Source organism: Micromys minutus (genome assembly GCF_963924665.1).
Source record: "Micromys minutus genome assembly, chromosome: 8".
In the NCBI taxonomy this organism is placed as follows: domain Eukaryota; kingdom Metazoa; phylum Chordata; class Mammalia; order Rodentia; family Muridae; genus Micromys; species Micromys minutus.
This window is the reverse complement of record NC_137977.1, coordinates 41,960,123-41,968,093: the sequence shown is the minus strand read 5'-3', so window position 1 is coordinate 41,968,093 and position 7,971 is coordinate 41,960,123.

The following is a 7,971-nucleotide window of genomic DNA, read 5'->3' as shown; positions in this document are numbered from 1 at the left end:
TTATTATTACTATTAAGAGTTAATTAACCATAATGATTATTTTTATATCACTTTACCAAAGAAATCCCTTTTGGTGATATTCTTATCATATTTAAAAGTTACAGAAGTTGGATGGGGTAATTAATGCCCACCTGAATGGCATTCCACATTTTGGGAATCTACAGCAGGAGAATTATGACTTTGAGGCCAGCCTGGGTTATACAGTCAGGTGATGTAATGTCCCAATAAATCAAAACCAGGAAAAAGAGCAGAGTCTTAACAAATAGTAATTTTGATGACACTGGTTCACAGTATTACTCTCCCCAATACACACAGATGTAGTTTAAGATCTACCACCAGTGGTTGTCTTTACTCTATGTCTTTCATGTTAGAGGCAAGTCAATTTCAAAACTATTAATCAATCGGGGAATTAGTATGTTTCTTCAATGGGAAAGACACCATTAGCTTTTCATTCTAGGCCTTACACACAGGGATCAGGCTGAACTTTAGACATTGTTCATTTCAGATTCTCTCTCTGTTTTTATAGGTAGATTACCTTTTATGGTCCAATGGTTCTTTAAAAGACTATAAACACTCTGTATATTTGCAGCTTTCTTGATAACAAAGCCAAAAGAGCTATGACAGACCTCTGACTGAAGCTTCTAATAACCCTAGTAATCTGTAAGTCATTAGAAGAACTGAATTTTGTTGCCGTCACTTTGAAATGTTATTTTTGGTTAGTATTACATGCAAATATAATGAGATTCTTTGATAATCATTTTATGAAAACAAGACTTACTGGAAATTTGACCTGAATAGGCTAAAGAGACTTTGCACATACTATTATGGGTAAAATTCTTACAGAGCGTCCTTTCTTGCTCTGACTAACTACTGGCTTTTGCCTTAAAATCATTCTTCTGGGACATTTCATTATAAGATTGATTTTAACTACAGTCACCATGCCACACTCTTTTTGATTTCATAGGGCCTCTGACTCTATTTACTTTCAGGAGTGGAATTTGAACCAGATGTGTGGACTGCTGATGGAGAATGTTTTATAGGCCACTTAGAACCTCCATTAATATTTCATTGTTTGTCATTAGTATCCTTATGGCCTTTAGGGAAGGAATAGGAGGAGGCACTGACCGTGGAGCATCTTTATGTTGGGTAGAGACTTTGGGAATGTTCCTTGGCTTGTGTGTGTGCATGTGTGGATGTGTGTGTATGTAAAACCTCAGATCTATACATTTCTCGGTGAGTAATAAGAGATTAGCAAGTTAAATCGAAATCAATGTGTTGCATTGCAGCAGAATCTGGAGAGGAAACTACTGATTCAGCACAAATACCACTTTTGGAATCTGCCGAGAAGAGAATTTGCAATGACCACTTCAGTGTTACAGTCCCATTAGCATAGATCTGTCCTGGAAGAATTGGAGTCCAAGTACATTGCCTGTGGGCTGATCTGCTGTTACCACGAGTCTCACTTTTCTGGGCAGCTGGCTGGTTGCTTTGTGGATGTCGGCTGGGATGTCAGCCAGCTGGAACACAAAGCCATGGTTCTGTGTGCTTGTCTGGATAATAGACGCAAAGCACCCTCTCATTCCCTCTGAAAGCAATTCCATAGTAAATGAAATAATGCTCAATTCATTTGCCCCCACCCCATTGCTCATCAGCAAACAGCAATAATGTGTGAAAATGATGTTGCTCCATTGATGCTCTGGAAAAATACTTTCGTGAATTAGAATTCAGTCAGCATTTGGATTTTCTCTCCTCCTGTGCTTTAAAATCCAGCCAGCTGCAAGAACTTTGCATAACACTCCCGTGGACCATTCACAGGTGGTAACTGATGCTGTATGTCACCCTCATATGTCGAGGTTTGTCTGTCCAAGTCAGCTTGAATTTGATAATATCCTGTCAATTAAACTAAACCCTGCTCCCAACGCCAAATATCACAAGTGCCTCAGGCACCTGTGAAAAAACCCCCGGCACACAGCCTGGGACGGATAGTTAGGTGTTCAATTGCTTGATTTATACACATGCGTGTTTCTGAAATTACAGCTGCAGGGTTTTGTGGTCTCTGCGGGGTGTGAACAGCCTTGCTGGCAAGCCCATTATGCCTTTACTTTGGAAATTTGGCTCCCAACACAAAGTCCCCCTCCCATTACTGATGCTGAACAAAGTCCGTGGAGTCACTATTCCATTTGCCTGCCGCAATGGTTCCTAAAGACAATTAATTCACTTTGCTCTCCTAATTGGGAATCGCTGATTCATCTCACAAATCCAGCCATCTTCAAATCTCACTATACAAATGGCAGCCAATGACACTGCGGATGAGGTTCAAATTGGCATGAGGAAGTCAGACTCTTGGGCCCCATCACCGACTCTACTTCTTGTAAACTTGCTCCAGGGAACACGTTTCTTTCCACAGAATCCTACTTTCTCTGTGGGAGGGTTGGAAATGGAGGAATTCATTCCAAAGGAGGTTCTGTTTCACTTTTGGCTTTTCAGCTTTTCTAAAAACAACGCTTTTCTTGAAATTTCGTGTATACTTTTACCCTTTTGGCTTATCTGTGGAAAAGCTTATTATTGTAGCAGCAACACCAGAGACCTTAGCACCAGGCTGTCTGTGTGAGTAATTAAATGTAAGGTGGATTTGCAGTTCAGGGGATTTGCCTATGGGAGGGTGGCAGCCACGGTCCTCTTCCCTTTGACTCACTTCCGCTTCAGACATGAAGCTTTGTATCAGGGTGAAGAGAACATGTAAAGTCAAATATTTATAAGCAAACATGGACTGAGAAGGTTGGTGGATTGGGAAAAGACAGGACATTGAAGAATTCTGCTGTCCAAGAGGAGGAAAATGTTTCGAACATGTGTAATTTTGTAGCTTTGCTACTATTAGATGCTGCTATTATTAGATATCCTGTTCCGGAGGAAATTAAGCAAGGTCATTTCAGTAACACTTAGAGAACTCACACTTTCTACAGAGCCCCCATTTTCTCCGGGGACTAATAGAAACTCAATGTGGGAAGAAAACCCGCTCTTTTCCTCTCTCCTCGGAATCATTTCAGAGGCTCATAATGGCTGGAGATTGAAAAGGCCCATTCAGCTTTCAGCTGCAGCCTCTGGGGACCAGGATAGCAGTTTCTCCTCACACTGGAAATTTCCCACTGTTTTGTAGGGTCGCATTTTAATGGCCTCAACATTTTTCTCCACTGTGTTGAAAAACATTTTCTAGGTTGCAGCCAATCTTGCCAAAAGAATTACATTTTTTAAAATAAAAAAATTATTAGATATCTCCCTTTGTATAGTAACTTATTAGACATTTAATTTAGACTGAATGATTTAGCAGGTCTGAATTAATGAAAGACTCTTAGGGTTATGGAACTCCTATTTTTTGAGCTAAGATCTTACAATGTAGCTCAGGCTAGCCTTGAACTTGAGATGGTCTTTCTCACTCTCACTAGTTCTGAAATTATAGGTTTGTGCTGCCATGCCTCACACAAAAGTCCTTTGCTTTTATGTCCCAGTTGAAATAGTTAAATACTTAACAGACTTTTATAATAGCATTATACAGTACTGTTCTCTCTCTCTCTCTCTCTCTCTCTCTCTCTCTCTCTCTCTCTGTGTGTGTGTGTGTGTGTGTGTGTGTGTGTGTGCATGTGTATTCACTTGTGTGTAAATGTCTTTTGATCAATGATGATTAGAACAAAACATTGCTATACCAAAGAGAGCAAAGGCTCATTTAACCTCTGTTTTCGTTCACTTTTCTGTCATAAACACCATGATCAAAAGTAAACTGGTCAGCAGAAAGGGTTGCTTAGAATTACAGGTCCATGGTTGAGGGTGAATATTGTCCACCACCCAAGGCAGGAACACAAGGGAGAAACTTGAAGCAGAAACCATAGAGAAATGATGCTTAATGTTCTCTTGTTTTCTCCCTGGCTCATTTCTAGCTATCTTGTTTGATAGTCTAGATTCACCTGCCTGGGCATGGTACCACCCACACTGAGCTGAGTCCTCCTGCATAGGACTACGTAGGACTAACGTAAACCAGAAATCAATACAATGTTCTACAGGCATGCTCACAGGCTAACCTGATGCAGGCAGTTATTGTGGTTTTCCTTGTCCCAGTTGGTTCTAGTTTGTAGCCATTAAGATAATGCCTTCATGGGGCTGGAGAGGTGACTGGGAGGTTAACAGTGTTAACATGGGGCTGGCTGCCTATTGTTTCTTGCTTCTGAGGTGATGTAGATGGGTCTGTACTACTCAGACTGATCCCAGTATTCAGGCTTTTTTATCATGACACATACTATATCTACTATATCTTCTATTTAGAAAGATACAGGTAAATGGACAAAACTGATCTACAGTCACGGTATTACATTTTCTTTTCCATGTTCCAGGGAAGAATACTTTGTTCCAGATACTCATTCTTATACCAGTGAGGACTTGCCATAAAAATTACTTGGCCTTGCTTGAAAGTCTTTATCTCCTACATTATTTTTCTAATGAGCTGATGATGGGAACAACAATTCATAGTTTGTATTGTGACAAATAGTTTCTAATATTATTGACCAGAATAAAAAAAAAAAAAGGTGGTTGCTATTTAAAGACCCGATCCCTTTGCTCATTACACAGACAAATGCAATCCCCAGTCTTAACCAGAGAGCCTTTCCTTGGTAATAAATGGTGATAAATGCTCAGATACATGACTTTTTAAAATGCTGAGAATAAATGAGAGATGGTTGCTGAGCTTTAAATAAGACACTTATACCGACATTCTAAAGATCGGGATCATTTTGGAATAGGAAGGAGAAAGTGCAGAAGCTGAAAGATGAGAAGAGATATGGATTGTTTTCTAGTTAAAGCCAAATGCAACCATGAAATTATAGCTATTGCAGATGGTGCCTGCAATGGCCCTATGGGGCATCTCCCTTCTAATGAACTACTGCCCATTGGTAAAGTAAAGGGGGGAGGAGTCTTCATCTTGAGTCATATACTCACTGGAAAGGTTACAATGCATAGTTACACATAAGATTGTAGTTAAACTCAATAGGTATAAAAAAGAGACATGAATGTAAGAAAAGTTGTAGGAGAGGTAATAGAGGTAAGAAGGAGATTACAGAAAGGGAGGATACTTAGTAATCAGAAAGTTTTATATATATATATATATGTGTGTGTGTGTGTGTGTGTGTGTATGAATATATATATATATATGAATTTATTATGAATACAATAAAAATTTTTAAAGGTACTCTATCTACAGAACTTTTATTCTCTTTGTAACATAAATGGTAATTGAGGAGTGGAATAGAACTGTAGATAATTACATTATCAACCCATATATGAATATGGAATTCCATAATAATTTTTACACATTAATTTTTATTTGTTAATGTGCATATTAATTTATCAATTATCCATCATATATAATATTCATATATTAATATAGAAGTCACTTTTCTATTTGTTCATAAACCATTACAACAATCTATTTTAATTTTCAAAAATCTGATTTTTAAAAATAGTAATAACAGAGAATTAAGATACTTTGAGAACCAAGGGACTAGAGGTGATCTGTACTAAATAGATTCTTTGTAGAAGTCGTTCTGTTATTTCAGAGATAGGTCTATTTCTCCTCTAGGGTCAAAATCTTTCTCTAAATTGCTAACCATTTTTGAGCAGTTGCTTTTATTTAACTCTGGTACAAATTTTCTTTATTAAATATTCTGTGTCTGTATTTCATAATCAGAGTTAAATAAAATGTTTAGATATAAAAATAATTCTGGCTTAATGTTTTCTTTCAACAACAAAATAAAGGTCCACAGTCTTCTTAAATAGAATATTATACTTAGGAAGTTTACTATCAATGTCATTCTAACACTTGTATGATTGGATTTCCTTCATTGGAGCCCTCAGGGATTATTATTATTATTATTAGTAGTAGTAGTAGTAGTAGTATTAGTATTATTTGGTGTGCTTGCATGCTAACATGTCTCAGTATGGAATTCTTCTTATCTGTCTAGTTTATAATTATGCATTATTTTCGTGTAAGCTCTTAAATTTTTCTTTAGTTCTAACAAATTTAAATTATTACTTATTCTACAACCTCTTGCCCTTGTTTGAGAATTTTTCTACTATAAAATTTTATGTATTGTTGAATTTTTTTTTATTCTTCTTATCCCTTGGTTTCCTAACTATAATCTTGGGGACAGTGCTCTTTTTTAAATCTAGATATAGGTAAAATTGCTGTTTCATAAAACAGCTACTTCCATGTCTTTCTTACTTGCATTGAATGCAATGTACACACTTACAGAATCTATCAATATTGATCTAAAGAATTCGAGACAATTTAATTGAGCCCTTGGAAGCCTCAACAGAGGTCAGAGGGGAAGGATGAAAGATGGACTTGTCTGACAGTGCTTTATTGGTATTTACTGAATAGAACTTCAATGCATACCTGTTGGCTAAGCAGGTGCAATGAGAGAAACTCAGAGATGCAAACCACTGTCATTGTACCAATTTAACTTTCAGACCTTCTTTCACAGGATTGAAGACTATGATGCAGCTCTCCTAAGGGATGAAAGAGTGCACATTCATTTGTAATGATGACTTTGTTTAGTCTTGTTACATTGAAGTTATTGTTAATATAGAGAAATTATGTGGCCTTATGGACAATGTTATCATCATAAAGAAATGTGTTCCTTAACTGAGGCTACCTTATTTGTTTGTGTGTACGAATACATTGTGCTATGCGTGCATGTGTGCATGTGTGTGTGTGTGATGTTAGTAAATTTCAAGTCTGTAATTCACAATCCAGTAAAAAGGTATCTATCCTTATTTTCATTTTACTATTATTTTCATTTTCTAATATTGATTCCAATAAGGGGAGATTTTTAAATTTTATATTTTCACATATTTAAATTTCTAGCATTTTGTTACTGGGTGTTCTATGGGAGGGACACACACACACACACTGATTAATCAATATCATCTTAGACTACTATTTTTGGATAACACTTTCAGGAAGTACCCTAAATACTTTGCAGATTTCTCTAGGAAAGAATGCAGCTCAATGCTAGTTTGCCAGGGCTCAATAGCTAGTTGAAGACAAAGAAGTTGGCAATTGCTTCACTTTTAACTAGTACTTATGCTACTGAATTATTGTGATAATAAATTTAAATATTAAAATTACTTGTTACTTGCTATTTTTTCTTTTGAGACAGGGTGTTACTATGTAGCTCTAGCTGGTCTGTAACTCTCTGGCTGCACCAGACTATCTAAAACCCAGAGCTCCTGCCTCTGCCTTCTGAGTGATGAGGTTTAAGGCCCCACTACACCTGACTACTTGTGTTTTCAAATGTGTATCTGCCCATCTTTCTTTATTGTTGGAAGCATAATGATTTTATTAAATCAGTGCATTTTGAGGGGTAGGAAAAGGTATGTCTTAGTCTTATAGTTTTGGAATTTTGTGTGACATTACACCCCAACCATGACTTCATGTTTATCTCTAAAATATATAGCAGCAATATAGCATTTGTGTTCATACACTGCCTGGAGGCATACTTCATGCTAGAAGCTGCACAAGTGAATTCCTTTCAATTAGGGATATGAGCCCAGTGCTCAACTTTCACGGATGGTGATTAATGCACGAGGCAGTGTTCAAGCTCTTTCAGTGAATGTATTTGAAATAAGCAGCTTGATTTCCTATCATATTTAGCTCATTAAAAAGTCTACCTAATGAAAATACTCTGCCTGCTGCAGGACAGCACTGTAGATGGTTTTCTTAGTTAATCTTCTATTACTCATAATGTGTGGACAATCCTAATGACTCCATTAGAGTTTAAATAACAGAATTCAGCACAAATACATTTTTACTGAGCAGGAGAAGCATCATTTCTCTGCAACTGCAGCTGCTGTAGTGGAAGATGAGGCTCTTACTATCCCTTGGGGAGATTACTGTCTCTGCCAGCTGACTTAGTTTTTATACAG